The sequence below is a fragment of the Daphnia magna genome, linkage group LG3, assembly GCF_020631705.1.
Source record: "Daphnia magna isolate NIES linkage group LG3, ASM2063170v1.1, whole genome shotgun sequence".
NCBI lineage: Eukaryota > Metazoa > Arthropoda > Branchiopoda > Diplostraca > Daphniidae > Daphnia > Daphnia magna.
The window spans coordinates 5,064,181-5,071,258 of NC_059184.1; positions in this window are offsets into that span (position 1 = coordinate 5,064,181).

Genomic DNA, 7,078 nt, shown 5'->3' on the forward strand with positions numbered 1-7,078 from the left:
TATATAGAAAAGAAACACAAAAAAAAACAGCCCACGACCCCAATCTTTCCACGAGATCCAAATGCCAAAAATTTTCCGTCTACGGAGAATCGAATCTAAAAAGACCAGTACCATTTTCGATTACGTCACACCTGGCCAACATCTTTCATCAGTTTCGTTCTTTTCTTCTTGGCTAACCGACGCTTTGTCTCAACTAGCCGATCATGCTGTTGTGGCAAAACACGGGTATTTCCTGAGACGCCCGGGAAATTGATTCCCTATCATTTTGCGCAAACATTTCGAATTCCCTTAAGCGGATTTGGCAACGTCAGCAACGAATGTATCCCGACGTTCCGTGACGATATATCGCACGGATTTGAGGCGTCCGTCGCCCAGAAGTAGGTAGATGCCGTATTTCTTTTGGTATAGGTAGGTAGGTCATCATCAGAAATGATCCATCAAAGTGACCAGTCGCTCCCTCAACGTGACCCAGTAATGAAACTGTAGAGGCAAAAGGGACGATTAGAAAAGACTGTAGAGAAAGAGAATCGAATGCTGCTAAGTTCAATGCACGCCATAACGATCTTCAGTCTTACAACTCTAATGGCTGGAAGGCCAGCCGTCCCGACACGTGCGTTACTGTCAAACACCTGCATGAATGAATGGGGAAATTGTGAAATCCTTTTTTTTTTTTTAATACTATAGCTGAAAGCATATACTTTCAGCCGATTGCTGGAGGAAGCAAAAAAAAAAAGAGTTGCTTTGTAATCAGCAAACGAACATGGGGAGTGTTTCAGCGGATTTGAACCTACCGAGCTATAAGAGACATCAAATATAATAGCACGAAAACTATGCAAAGGCAAAAAGAAAAAGAGAGAAAATGTTAAAAGAACAGAACTGAATGGAAAAGAGTGTGGCATCCGTTAAGAAGGCCAAGATTTTTCGTACCATCTTCCGAAATCCATTTGAGTGTCTCGTAACCAATGTCGTTAATGTCAAGCCATTATCAGCTAAAAGATAATAATAATAAAAAAAAAAAAAGAAAGCGACGAATGGAAGTATTTCAAGCACATTGAACACGAGAAAGAGGGAAAGGATTTCCAAACTAATGGATTTCAATGACTGTATTATATGACATTAACCTTGAAATGCCGAACGGACGTGCAGTGGTGCGCAGGATTTTTTGCGCTTCGTTAAATCAACTTGCGTTCCCGCCCTGGCCACGTCCAATTGTCCACGTGTCTTCTACCCACCAGCATTTTTATTTCATTTTCCTTTCTTTTTTTTCTTTTTTTTTCCTTCCAAGTTTTGACTAGTCAGATAAAAAAGAAGAGAAAAAAAAAGCAACAATAACAGAAACAGCTGCAGATAACAGTCATGGAGAGACAAATAGACTTCCGGCCGATTGGAACTTTTTTTAACTCTCCTAACCCATCTTTCTCCCCTATGTAGCACTCCAAGAGGAGCCTCCAGGTGTCTGTGTGCATCAGGTTCGCTGAGTCTGTCGGCCGACAATTGCCTCTCCCGCCGAGCAAAATCTGGCCGCAAGAAATAGAAAGAAAGAATGAAAGAAAAGGTGCAGCTCCGGCATTTCAATATCCATTAGGATGGGCCGACCCAGTGTTTCACAAAAAGCATTTTCGTCAATTCGATGATCCATCATTCGGTTATATTGCGCCATCGTGTCAGACAGCCTCCGCAAAAGACAATTATTCGTGTACCGTGTTAGAGCCACGTTCTGTTCCTTTTTCTTTCTTTTGCTCATCGCATATTATTGATTAGAGTTTTGCGCATTGGAAACCTCTTCACGCCAAGTACGAAACACCGCCACATTTTCTATTCATTACGCAATTTTTATTTGATTTTTTTTTTTTCATGATTGCAATTCAATGATTTTTCATCCGAACCTATTGTTTTGCCTCCCAAAAATGATGATCACACCACACCATAAGAACTAAAGGCAGACGAAAGAAAAACAAAACAAAAAAAAAACCCACCCAAACAAATACGATGAACGAAACTGGTTGTGGCCGAGGCGTCGGGGCGGTTTCGACATGTTACGGCAAAGAGAAAACAATAGAATATTAAACGGAGAGACTCGGCTAGCGAATGGGAGAGAGAGTTAGCCCAAGAATGGAGGTGATGACGAACGGATGTAGAAGTCCACAGCCTTGAACCCGGGGCCGAGCATTCAGTGAGCACAACTTACATCAATAAGAGATAACAATATTCATTGACAAAGTCTCTGATGTCTTTCGGGCCGTGATGAAAGAGAGAACGCAACGAGGGAGAAAGAACCCGCGAGCGCGTTACGGTACAAATCAAACAAGTCCCGTGCGCGTGCCAGCATCTCAGCCCTTACGGTATTATTACCATATATATATTTTTTTTTTCTTTCTTTTCTTCTTAGAGTTGGCTATGTTCTCCTACAGGCTCTTTAGGCCTTGGGCGACATTCCTCATCTCTCGTCACAACGAAGAAACTATATAGTAAATGGCGGCTAGCATTATCAGCAAAAGGATGCGTTCATTCATTCTCTTTTCCTTTTTCCTTTTCATTCGTTTTTTTTCCTTTCTTTTTTTTTCTTTTTCCTTGAGCTTTTTCATTTGTTTTTTTTTTATTGGGGGGATTTAGGGTGGATATGTTCATGTGCTAGTTAAGACGGAACAAAGTAGGTCGTTTACAGTCACACGCTTATACTCGAAATGAGGGAACGAAACTTAGATCGCACGCACGTAACGCACAGCAGCGCCTCGAACGTGGAGTCGCGAGATGGAGCTTCGATAGATGCAGGGGAAAAGACTGGGGACTATACTAGACATTGGCCTGGTGGGTTCCAGACGGCAGGCCACAACCGGCCATGTATTTTTCTCTTTAAAAAAAAAAGGAAAAAATAAAAAATAAAAAAACCTTCATAACCTACTTTCCAGCCGTGCAGATCACACACAAGCGGATCGGTCGCATTGTACCGTAACGTCAACAGAAAACAAAACAAATCGAAATGAATCAACACATAAAAACATCCCCCCCCCCACTTTACTTCTAGAACGGCCGTTCTAATATGGAGAACAAGAGAATAATTGTTTCAAAAATAAAGTTGAATATATACCTGTGGTATAAAGTAAAAACAGCTCCCTCCCTTCTCTTTTTGCGATGGTTTGCTAAATGTTTCTATTGTCGTCGCTTTTGTTTTCTATATTTTCATTGTTTGTTTTACGAAAAAAAGTGTTCTCTTTTTCTTTTAAACGAATTCTGATCTGGACGATGTTGATGGCTCTGTCCGTGGAAAGCGAAAGACAATAACGTTCGAGTAAGAGGCTCAAGAAAAAGTAGAACCCCCCATCCAAAAAGAAAAAAAGAAAGGGCCTCGTTACGTATACTCACCTGCATATGTTAACTCCCTTCACCTTGTCGACAGATGGCTTGGTGAGATAACAAAAAGTTGCATGCAAATTTTGATGCCACCCTCAGAAACACAAAAAAGCCAATAGACTTTTTATTTTTTATTTTATTTTTAATGGAACACAGACCATTTTTAGTATTGACCGATTTTCCTCTTAAAAAGTTCTCAGTCTTTAACTTTCCCAAGTTACAAGGGAAAACAAAACAAAATTCGCCCCCCCCCCCTCCTCTATAACTAACAAGAGCGACTGTTTTATTATAGTGGTGGCTACTGAAAATGAACGAGAGAATCTTTTGCCGGAGAAAGAAGAAGAAAGTCTATACGATCGTTTATTTTATTTGCCTAAAATTTTCTTTTTAGCAAATGGCGAGCTCTTTTCCTTGCCATGTAATGGCTTCCTAATTACTTTAAATGATCATCGAAGCTTAAGACTTTGGTCGATGATTTTCGTTTGCTCTTTCTTTTTGCTTTCTTTCACGCTTTTTGCCATTTCGTTCTCTTCAAGGAACGCAGTGCTTCAAGAGGAATGCGCCCAACACGTCTGTACGGACCCCTCGCTGGTTCAATCTAATGGCCATTAACTATATAGATCAGTTCATGATGCTGATGACGCCCTGACGACGCCGCGTTTTCGTTGTTTCTCCGTACATGCAAATGTGTGCACACTTCATTCGTGTAATTTGAATGGAATCTTGTTTTCGTCTGTCTAAAGTCCAAATGAAGATCAGAAATAAATGACGATGAAAGTATTCATGGAAGACCATCACACGGGGTCACTAGTGACGGATGATATTAGAATAAACAGCCGGAGAGCCCGAGCTTTTCTATTCAGCGAATTTTTTTGTTGTTTTCAAACGATGTCCTGTTTTGGCTACCCAAACCGTCCTCCCTGTTTACAGCGTCGTCAACATAAAGAAGGGCGTCATTATAAGCGATACTTTCTCTGGCCGTTTTCATGTTTTGATTTCCTCCACATCTCGTGGTCTCCTGACAACACAACAAAACCAACGCGCGAAACGTTAGATTTTTTTCTTTTTTAAATGTCACCAATCCACGATGGTGATGGCTTTGATTTTGCTTTGATACTGCTAACCCACACAAATCACGTCCGAAATTCGTTTCAGGGTCGTGTCAAGATCTTTCTCTTTTTTCCTTCCCGCTCCTGCTGTCGCCCTTCACCTACGAATTGACAGCACATCAACGCGAAGTGTTCCCCTTGACGAGCCAAGCGTTGGCCGTTAATCAAGAACAATAAGGGTCTATATAGATTGTAGATACGTACAGTATGCCGCTATTCGTTATGTTTTTTGGCCTACATCCGAAGGCATATGCATAGACAATAACTACCACTGTGGCGGAACCGTAACATATTGTATAACAAGCCCTATACGCCGAAGAAGGAACAATGGTGAGAATTTGTCTTATTTTTCCAGTCCTAGTTTATTGGATCATTTCTATTTCTTTTCTTTATTTTCTCTTGTTTGTTTGTTTTTTGTTTTTTTCGTATTTTTTCCTTTCCCTTTTTCACTCTAGTAAAGACCAATAACTGTGGGAAATTTTTCTTTATCATTTTTTTCACAAATTGGCTCATTATTTATTCACCGACGCCCACAATTGATAAAAACTCTGTGTATGCTCGGTCTGTGCTGCCTTAATGCGATTGCATATACCGGTACGCAGATTAACCTCTTACTTTGACGAGTTGCCAGAAAGAAAGTGGTCGATTTGAAAAGAAAACCAAAAGACCATACTATTCTTTAGATAAACACGAAAACAAACACAGTTCTACTATTTTTGTCCCTATCGAATTTTTGTTTTCTTTTCTTCGATAGCGATTGTTCTGGCAGTTCGATTTTTCTTGTCACTCGCTTGTCATTTGGTTGCCTTTTCTGGGCCATTTCTTGTATTGTGCCAGTCCACACGGGGTGTCCCAAAAGCCGTGCACTCGTTCAGCTTTTATCGGTTCGTCGTGACGCAGGTGGGTCGTGATGATGTTGGCGGTCGTGATGATTGCCGCCAACGAAATGCAGTTTCTATACGGTACGCTTCTGCGAAGGGGCCAGAATATATGACGCCAAAAACGTTATCGGCTCGTAACGCACTGCCAATTTCAATAAGAACACGCAGAAAAGACGCCTTTCTCTGATCTCTCCTCTCTCTTCCGTGGCGTGATGGATCACTTTCACTATATAGACACTCTCTTCGACCTCGACGGTTCCCTGTTTGTTTGTTTATTTTGGATTATTATTATTAGTTTTTTCTTTTTTCTAAACTTTTGTTGGCCTCTGATTTGACTGATGGCGAAAACATATTTGCATTATTCGCCATGTTAACGTCGACGTGGTGACGAACCGGTCTCTTTCGTGGTTCATGACACTGTTTTGAATGAGCCGTTTCTAAGCTTCAACAGTCCCCGTATGAAGTTGTCTCTTTTTTTTCTTTAACCTGTTACATCTTTGCGGTCCTACCCATTCAATTCTTCGAAACGGACGCCATTTGGTGGGCTCTCCACGGGAGCCGGATCGTCACCGCTGTGTTTGGACATCTTCGGTGTCATTTCTCCGAGAAATTTAAAGATAGCGACAAAAGATTCGCCTGCAGACAAATGACATCCTCGTTCAAAATGTTGTACATGTCGAATAGTTCACACTTTTGTTTGTTTGAATCCGAATTGCGTCGTCCAGGATCCACTAGCTCCTGTGACGCGCATCGAACGGCGGGGCTAATTGTTATAGACATCGGATCCCGGACGATCGTTGATGTCTTTCTTCTGCACACAAGGATATGACGAATGCAATGTGTGATGTTTTCCTATTTACTCGTTACGATCACCGCAAATTAGTTGATTATTGTAAGAACCATAGCCTTGACTAGTGCATCCTTTTTGAGAACATCATTTTGTTGTATTCACCGTTTCAGATGATGTCACCTTCGTTCCAGTCTGCTTCGTATTACTTGGCTGTGGCCATCACTGTGCCCTTGCGGGTTGGGGCACACGCCCACGCGGATGAACCATCGGAGGTGGACGGAAGGGGTACCAAGGCAAACCACCAGGATCAAATATGTTGGCTAGCTGGCCAAGTTCTATTTGATGTCTCTACCTTTCAACCTTGTCTTTGACGTGCTTCTTTCGCAAGAAAAAAGCTAAGCTACGTCTTAATTAACGTCTTCGTTCTACGAAAAGCGTAGGGTGGAGTCGTTGTCAATTTGCCGTTGGCGATTTCAAAACGAATTCATCGTAGATGTACGAAGAGACTTGGATTATTCTGCTCGATGTGACCGTGAATCAGACGGGTCGAAGGCCGTTCGTGACGTTCCAACACTTGTATAGGCCCCACCCGAATACCAAGCGTATATGCTCTTATTTCAAGAGCTTCCTATACGCACGATTGTGGATCGTTCAAGAGCAAATTACAAGTCTTAAAATATTCAAATACCAATATGGGTAGAATATAATCGTTGCTGTAGTCAAAAGAACCCTGGGATCTCTATCAGTTAAATCTTACGAGTTTATCTTGCAGTTTTTTTTTATTATTTATTTATTTTTTATTTTTTTCGATTTCCACCAATCAGCGCAATCATATTTGTGCGCAGAATAAACGCAGGGACAACAGGTTTGCTTCGTTTTTTTTTGCGTTTTTTTTTTAAATGTTCAAAACAAATAAACTAAACAAATATGACACATGCATCTAATCA